Source organism: Opisthorchis viverrini (genome assembly GCF_000715545.1).
Source record: "Opisthorchis viverrini unplaced genomic scaffold opera_v5_111, whole genome shotgun sequence".
Lineage (NCBI taxonomy): Eukaryota > Metazoa > Platyhelminthes > Trematoda > Opisthorchiida > Opisthorchiidae > Opisthorchis > Opisthorchis viverrini.
The window spans coordinates 955,440-964,863 of record NW_008751765.1 but is presented as its reverse complement, the minus strand read 5'-3'; the positions used below and the strand labels follow the sequence as shown (position 1 = coordinate 964,863).

The 9,424-nt window shown below is 46.0% G+C and overlaps 1 protein-coding gene across 1 annotated transcript in view; it reads left to right on the top strand.

The window, feature by feature from the left end:
- Positions 1-615, top strand: part of T265_05670 (hypothetical protein) — a gene marked incomplete at both ends in the record, with an annotated part of 49,197 nt that extends 48,582 nt beyond the window's left edge. The window contains one exon of the mRNA XM_009170735.1: positions 315-615. The remainder of the gene's footprint in view (positions 1-314) is intronic.
- Positions 616-9,424: the final 8,809 nt, after the last annotated feature.

Genomic DNA, 9,424 nt, shown 5'->3' with positions numbered 1-9,424 from the left:
GGCACGAGGGCTGGAATTCTGCCAAGTTGTCCAAGCCGAGACAGGGGAATTCGTACCAACTGAAACATGAGACGGCTTCGTACAGTACAATCCGTTGTTTAGAAACATCATAAACGAGAGATCCAGTTGGGTTTGCAAATGAGTGTATTTCGACAAGTAATTTGTCTTTTCCGATAGAGGTTTACACTTGATGACGTGGAATCATCCCTTGATTCTCCATCGTCATGCTTTTTTAGTTTATTTGTAGCAGTCTGTTGATGACACAAAGGTATCATGCTGACCTTTTTGCTTTTCTCCTCGTTTATCCCCTTCAGACACAAATGTCAAACGCAAGCTTACCACAGTATAAACTCTACCGGATCGGACTACTAACCTTCTGCTGTCCAATTTTTTTTTACAAATGTGCGCCGTTCCATGTACATAGTCCTCCTTCCTACCTACCTACCCGTCGGTCCCGGTTATTTTAACCCAATTTCAACCCGATTTTCACTTTGTTGATCTCCTCAGTCGCAAATTGTCATTTCATATCGCGCTAGGCTGCCCGCGTATCGTCACATTCATAACCCGGATTTTTGTTTTCCTGCTCTACCGAGTTGGTATTGTGTAATATGCTTACTTACTGCTTGTCTGTGTGCGGTTCTACCCCTCTACTATGGGCTCGGTTGACAGTATGTTTTGCAGGGATCCGATTCCTTGACTACGCGTCTCCGTTTGGGCAACAACGAGTGGGCTTCTGAAGAGCAAACATCCTAAAGATTAGCGAGCGTAAGTCCTCAGTCCGGCCACGAGTTCTGTTCACGCCCCGATTCGAACTAAACTGTCAAATCAGGGCAGCATCCGGCGTCTGGTTGCTTTGATTGTTGGTTAACGCTGACGTGAACATTTCCCTTGCCAAATGCCTTTTTAAGTTCTTTCTGGTTTGTATGGATCCGAAAGTGAGGTGTCAACGTTCCTCTTGGTTTCTGACACGTAATAACGGATATCCGTAGTTTTTGAAGTTTAGTTCCTACCGTTCCTGATCCATGTCGAATTCGAACTGCGTCAAGCAAGGCCACGATGAGGCGTTCTTAGAGTGCTCAAGAGCGGAATCAAAAGTGCAGCCCACTTGGGTAGTCACCGGTGCTGTTTTGTTTCGGGAATGCACTAACTTACTGACTGGAGGGTCCATGTTTGGCTCCTCCTATCCTCACTTGAGCATTCCGGCAGTATCTCAACCTTCGTGCCTGCTTCAGTTGTCATGGTAGCTAGGCACTGAAACGAGGTTAGACCTACTTTGTCGTGCTTCACCAGTCGAACGCTGATGACTGTGACTGGATCTCTTCTTGGGACTACAGCGAGGCTGCCAAATGCGACCCATCGCATACTTGGACTGTGATGTTCGCACTGACGGCAGTCGTTAAAAGAAACTCGGTGTTGTGGATGACGTAAACCGGTGGGCTCAGCTAATGCCTCATGCTTACACAGATGGTACACTGTTATTTAAGTTCTTTCGATTGAGACGATAAGACCGTGAAGGGTTTGGAAACGATGTGTTCTAAGGACTTTATTTTGGTCACGTGTTGGATGTTTGGAATGTTCACTCCGAGCGGGTTTACTTCGGGGTGCCGCGCACATCCGTATTGCTTCTCGCATCGACCAAGGGGAATGGATTCCCGTACTGCTGTTTTTTTCGGTTGAGAGGTGTGAACCACCTAAAGAATTGGACCAAATGAAATGGGCACCGTCTCGTGGACATCTGCTGATTCGCCAATATCTTGTATCTGATTGCTGACCCACTCCAGTGCCGGGAAAATGACATACGAGAGCTATATTCCGAACAGCGAGTGCGTGTGAGTGCAAAAAACGACGGTCTCAAGTTATGTGTTGGAGGGACACTGTCTGAACTTAGTCCAATGCTGACTCACTCGGTCTGGCTTTGGTACGAGGCTTTGACGCGCTGCATGTTGCGGTGGCGTTATCTGCTGGTCAGCATCTAGCGCAGCTGAGGGTCTCCGTAGATTTCGGGCATTCAGTGGTTGATTTCAGGAATCTTACCTTCCTGATAACATTGAAAAGCCAACAAGGGAGTAATCTAGTTGTTTCTGGAAATTCGGCTAAAAAGAACCCTAGCGTGTAAAAGAGGTTTTCTAATTTCCAGCAGGCTTCCTCCACGTGAGCCGAACAGTACACGGATAAGCCCAATACCCACTGATTGGTTGGTTTCACTAAGTTTACTGTGACATGATTGGAGGGTAAAAAGACTTGAGTCTGAAAGCACACATCTTGGCCATTGTGAACTCTCAGTGGACAGCGAACTGTTGGCCAACAGTTTTAGCATCCTGACCAATTGTTCATTGGCTACGGGGATGAATAGTTTGTCGGGGGCCAAATGCGCGAGCTAAATATAGCTTCTGTGACATTGAGCTTTTACTTGTCGTACTTGTCGGGCAAACGGTCGACCTGACTCTCTGATGTGGTCACCAGAACAGCAAGTAACGTAGTTTGACTCGTTCGGAGCGTTGTTAGAGTGCCTCTAGTCTGCTAAAGTAAGTGGGACTAAATAGCCATCTCATTGCTGCCGGGGAGAGGCGAAGTTTGGAATGCCATTGATCTGGATACCGTTGAAAGGAAGAAGGCTTTCGCTGCGGAATTATTTATTAGAAAATGCCAATTGAACAGTCACAGGCCATTGGACAGCGAAGCAAAACCCTCATACGCATCTTGTTTACAAAAACTGAATATCTGTCTTCTCCTTGAACATGCCTCCCTGAACTTTCCTGGATATTCACTGACTGTTGCTCAAATCCGTGCAAATGCTACAAAGTGACTCGACAAATTCCGTAGTAGATCTCACTTTTCAAGAGAAGCAAAGCGGATTTACGAAAAAACATCCCACTCGCATGTCCTCCCATCAGTAGTATCACCGTTACCACTGGTAGTCCGGCATGGGAGCGAGATAGGGTATTTTGGGGATGGCTCACCCGTTCGCGACCAACTAGTAACGTATTGCCGGGTCGCTTGTCAGGGCACACGGGGCAACGGGAAATTTCGAACTGACCAAATCTGACACGCCTTCCAATATAGAACCAAAGACCGATCCAGGTATCACTAAAACGCTCGATGGAAAAACCTCGACAACACTAGTCAAAGTTCTTCGCACGCAACCGACGCTAATCTCAGCGAGGAAGGTCGAACTGTCGTAGACATGATCACTATGCTCCAGTGACATCCGGTGCGCCTTATCGTCAGCCTATGATAAACCAGATATTCAGTTCAATCTGCTGAGCTTATTTGCAAGTGAGTCTCGAGCTTGCTCACTGCTGGACGCACGAACTTTTTTTAATCGGAAGATCCGTGCTTCGAACCTAATCTCACATGCTCCTTTTTCTTCTTGGACAATCTGACTGTGTCTCAGTCCTCGTGCCTCTTTCAAGCGTTATTGTTGCTAGGCACTAGAAGGGTGNCTCTTCCAACCGTTATTGTTGCTAGGCCCTAGAAGGGTGCTACGACTGAACAGTTGTCATTTCTGTGTTTCGGTCCCCGATGCCAGAACAGTAATTTCTTTCTAACTGGCAGTGTCTTTCCATCTTGTACCCTGGTCACCTGATCTCTTCTCAATCAGCATTGCTTGTCACAAGGGTAACAAGGAAATTCCATTAGACTCTCTACGTGCTATGTGCGAAAAATAGGGTCAATGAACAACACACCTACCGGCAGTCACCTGTTTGTTGAATCTCCGTGACTTTTTCGCGCACATTCTGCCTCGGTTGAATGATAATCGGACTGCAACAATAGTGTTGTGTGGATTCTCTAGTTGGATGTGGGATTCTCGCGGCTGGCAGGTGACTCACCCACGATGACTTGGTGCGCGGAATAAAAACACATAGACTGTCAGGGCAAAACAAAGTCACTTTTGGTGCAGTTCTGATGCAGCTGTTCCGTTTCAAAACACCGTGTGGCCTGTGAAACGAAGTTGATGCCAGTACGGATAGTATTTCTAAGCCCGACAGACGAAAAAGGCGACTATCTGTGTGAAGTTCGTTTCTAACATTCTTCTCAGTAGCACCTCACTATTCCCCTCTTTGCCTAGTGACTCCAGTTGATTGCTGAGATCGCCACCTTAGGTCTCGCCATTTCAGTAGGTTGATAGCTGCGGAAAGTTTGGGTATTTCAATCTGGACTTCATCATCCGTCATTCTATACAAGAACGCCAGCAATCCGTTCAGTTGTAACACCCTTTCGGTGCCTAGCTGCCGTGCCACCCGAAGGGAGCAGGGAGGCCTGGATACTGCCAGGTTGCCCAAGCCTGGACAGGGGAAGTCGAGAGCCACAGGGACGGTTCGAGCCAACCGGTCAGTAGATTCGCGCTCTTACCATTTGAGCCATCTCGCCTCCTTCTTTCTTCCTTCTTGGGAAAGCGCAATTCACGAATTACCAGAGGCCTCTCTGTTAATTGTTGAAAGTTGCCGGTTAGTAGATCGTAATAGCCGGCTCGTCATCTGTTCGGTTCCCCTTGGAGATTCATGAGAAGCGCACTATCTATCCTTGATGCACTACTCATAAGGTTGCTGAAAATTCTTCCACAGCCCACGACCGGTTTCGCCCTCATTGGGGCTCATCAGGTAGGCGCAGTCCCCGAGTTTCCGTCAACCGTATGTTCTACTTAAAACCAAATTGCACAGAGTTAGTGAACTACACTCATTCGCGAACGAATTTGGCTTTGCGAGAGACTCAGCTGTAACCCGGTTGAAACCCTCGTTTGTGAAAAATCTTCAGCAGCCTTATCAGTAGTGCAATACGTCTATACATGTATCGCGATATCTCGAATGAAACATGAGGCCGCCTGGTGCAGCACATTCAGTTGCCTGGAAACATCACAAACGAGGGACTCTGCTGGGTTCCAGATGAGTTTCACGCCAAACCAACTTTGTTTGAAAATGAGTGTGTTTCGCTAATATCCATCCTCCTAACGTCACCATGTGGATCATCACCACAAGGAGACTATTAACCTTGGGAGTCGCGATAAATGTTGAACTATTGAACGCTCGGCTGGAAGATACGTCTTTGTAAGGACGCAAAAATGAATCTGTTGCGGAGGGTGTCAGAATGGACTGTTTGTTGGTTCTAAGAGGAAGGCACTTTTTGTTCGGAGTAGGTAAGGAATCTGGCGACTTTAATTGTGAGGTTTCGAATGCTGGTGTACTGTTGTAGATTTCTGTCGTACATTCAGAATGCCTCTGCCGTATCAGGAATGGGAAATTTGTGTGGATCGGTGCCACATACTACTTGGTGATGTGATGAAACAAGCAAACACTTAGTGATAGCGTTTGTGCGAATTGAGTGCAGATTTTACTCGAAAAGTTCAACTTTGTAACCTCTTCGATTGGTCCCAAAGAAGCAGGCCAAGTGGGTGGTTGATCTGTGGTTGCACAAACGGAGAGGGATGCTCACGAGGGTAGTGGAAGACATACAAATTGAAGAGACCTAATCGCTTTCAAAGCCAACAGAATAGATGTCCTTAATCTGCGGTTCAACAGTTCTATTTGACAATTCCTTTTGGGGGTTGCTTGAATAGTTGCACTTTATAGCGATGAAATTTCTGTAGAATTAAGGGTCGCGCTCAATTGCCAAACGCATCTTAAAGAGTCGATTGGATGTGCCAGTTCTTGGGACTACCCAGAAGCGGTTGACTACTAGATAACACCTTCATCGAGAAGTTGCGGGAATTCCAGGTGTAAGAACTCTTTCTGGATCTACTCGCCGGAGAAATCTTGCTAGATGATGAAGGTGGACCAAATTGTGCTGCGAAAGTAATCATTTTACCACCCCAAACAAGAAATCCACCTACTAACAAAGTTTCTGAGAACTCTTCGACAGCCCACGACCGGTTTCGCCCTTCCACTTCGGGCTCATCAGGAAGGCGCAGTCCCCAAGTTTCCGTCAGCGTTATGTTCTACTTGAATCCAAATTGAACTGTTTTCGAGAATATCATAAACGAGAGATTCAGTTGAGTTCCTCGTGAAAACCAAATTGATTGGCAAATGAGTGTATTTCTCGAAGAAATGCAACTTTTTGTGGAGTTTGAAAAAGGACGTGACCATTGAGTACGTCCGCGCAAAGGTGTGTTATAACCGAGAATCGCAGCTGCATAGATCGGAATTTCGGGTGCAGCGTCCTAACGTATGTCTTGTTAGGTCACAGTCATCATGTTCCTTATTCCTAACCGGTTCTTCTCAAGCACTGTGGACGATGCAATATGGCTTTCTGAACGAAAGTACGAGGCTGAATTCCATTCACCTTGTCGCTGACAGTTGTTTTCGGAATAAATGATTCCATCGGCATGAGAAGAGCAGAAGGACCGGAGTTGGTTTCAGAATTACTCTCTTTTGGGACACTGAACTTTCATCGATTGAGTGAAATTCAGTCCCAGAGAGGCTTCAGTTTGTCTTTGTAATATACTACTCATAAGGCTCACATTGCCTGAAGACACTATGACAACACACGACCGGTTTCGCCCTTCCACTTCGGGCTCATCAGGTAGGCGCAGTCCCCGAGTTTCCGTCAACCTCATCATCTACTTGAACCCAAATTGCACGAAATTAGCCTGAAAACATCACAAACGAGATTCAGCTGGGTTCCAGGTGAGTCTCAAAAAACCAAATTAGGCTTCAGTTTGCTTAAATCTCGTCAGTCCGTTCAAACGGTCATTGATCCATGCAACTGATAGAACTTGCACGATAACTACAACAGGAAGTATATGTTACCGTGAATGATTCGAGGTCTGGCAAACTATGTTTCCGATCAAGACTGATGAGAGACGCATGTGTGAAGAAAACTCTGGAAGTTCAAGTGACTGATTTGCTTGGAATGTTATCGGTGACCTCCGGTGCCATTTGATGGTAGTTGAATATGCCGCTGCATTTTGGGCACTGTCAAGGTCACTTGTCTGGCTGGATTTCTCTGCGAGGTCACAGAATCGGATGGCATGCTGATTTCTAGGCTAGTGAATGAACAGAAGGCATTGCAGAAAGTGATTATATATCAGTTTCTTAGTTCTTCCATCTATGTAAATCTGACACCAGTCTATCTAACTAATTCACCTTTCTTGTGTTGTCCTGACCATTAATAATTGTCCAACCTAGAATTACCATCATAGTATGAGTTGTAAGTGGTCACTTCAGAAAGACATCGTTTCCACCAAACACAAGTGATCAGTGTAAATTTTATCCAAACGCTTTGTAATGTACTACTTATAAGGTTGCTGAAAATCCATCGGCAGCCCACGACCGGTTTCGCGCCCTTTTTGGGGCTCATTAGGTAGGCGCAGTCCCCGGATTTCCGTCAACCTTGTGTTCTACTTGAAAGCAAATTGCACGAAATTAGCGAATATGCACTCATTTGCAAACTAATTTGGTTTTCCGAGAGACTAACCTGGAACCCAGCTGAATCTCTCGTTTGTGATGTTTTCAGGCTCAAACTCGTCTACAACTAGACACAACCCCTGACGTCATCCTGATTTTCCGATCAGGATGGAGAAAACTGGTCAGTTTCCGACAGAAACCCAAAAGGATTTAATATGCAAATTTCTGGTGACCCGTCAATGCCCTTGAACAATCGACTGGTTTGAACTAGTGGTTCTGTCGGAAGTCAACCAAGATTGAATTGCTTGGTCTGGATTGGATCAATCGTTTGAATTCGCCAAATAAGTCGATCAACGGTTTTCGGAAAAGTTTGATAACAATCGATAGATTTATTGCTGGGTAACGTTTCGACTTTGACGCAAAAGCTTCGTCAGGCCAAGTGGCCAGGTTGGTCGGGAGTTAAGGCGGAAGAAGAACCGACCAGCTAAGTCAAGCTAAATCTCTGTTATGTGTCGCCCGAGGGATTTTTGTGCTTGGGTGGTTGGCCAAGTGTTGGGCGATGGGGTCTAGTTCTTCTGGTTCGGTTCACGTGATGATCCCTCTTGAACTTCGTTTGAACTTTCTGTCCGTCCGTGTGGATGAGCTAGTACTAAGATAGTTGTATAAGAGGGATGCTGTGACTTTTGGTCGGGTTGGGATTTCCACTCCTGCCCCCTGTTTTTTCTAATGATCCTACGTGGATCTGAAAACCACACAGTCGCGTGTCAACTCGGCTTATCTAATACCGGCTGATCTATTGATCACTGTCTCGTACAAGCCGGTCAAAAGAGTGATACTAAGACTCCAACTCATCTGTCAAGGACGAGTGAAGGACAACCAATGAAATCTGTTTCGACGGAAAACGGTTATTCTATTGACTGTCATGTAGTCCCGTTGCGTTCGGAGCTGGTTCTCTTAATATTCGCCAGTTCCACACCCGCGGTTCTATTCACGCTGCTTAGTAATTCCCAACGCCTCAGCTATCGGCCACCGTGATGCGCATAGCAGTCCCCGTCTCAAAACTTTCACATTCCCCGGATCTATGTCCCTCGTCTAAGGCATGTCCCGCCATCGCTGAGTCTCTGACCAGCGTTTGGTATTCCTGCGCATTCCTTGGTAGTTTGTTAATCATTCTTTTATGCTCACCAATTCTGGTGTGCAATTCCCCGATGGTTTGTTAATGGTGCGATCGTTGCAGTTAATTCTATACACACAGTCCTTGGTCCTTTCAACCGGGAGGGGATCTTTCAGTCGCACCAAGACTGAGCGAAGCGTTTTCCCGCTCTGGAAAGCTACTCGCATGTCGGCCAAATTCAGCAGTCTTCGAATGACCTCCGATGTTCCTGTTTTATATTGAATGACTGCTATGCCAATCCATTCCTTACTGCGTCTAGATACCTGAGCCAATATCTTTCTTAGTTGACGTTTGATGAAACTCAGTGGTTATCCTATTTCTTGAAGTCTGTTGGTAATCTCGATTTGAGCTGCCTTTCAGTCGATTTCTTCTGTGCACAGCGCTCTGACTCAACGAAACATTGATGAGACAATAGTGACGTACACGGACTTTGGATTTAAGGCGGTTCCTGTGTCTGTTATTTCCACCAAAACAGTGTCTTTCATAGACCGTACACATCACACATAAGCGGATCGCTTATCCCCATATCACGGTTCTTGAATAAACAAACGAACAGAAAACCGCATCAGACTATGTTTCAACTTCCATGTTGGCCTGCTAGGACTCACGCCAAGCGAAACACACTACTCAGTGAGTACCTTCCACTGGACGGCTTCTCTACCCTGATTCCCCAATTTGGACTTTAGTTGTTTTTTTGATATTACTATCAGTATGAAAACAATAGTACTACTACTACTAATAATAATATGACTACCGCCAGCGTCAATTCCAAACTTGCCGTGAAGTGCAACAAACGACCCTAGGTTTCCACAGCTCACGCGAAAAAGTTAGATAGATAGAATCTGACATCAGTTTGCAATTGTGACTGGCAAGGGTGGTCACGGCAGCATCCCGGAAGATTACCAGGTCA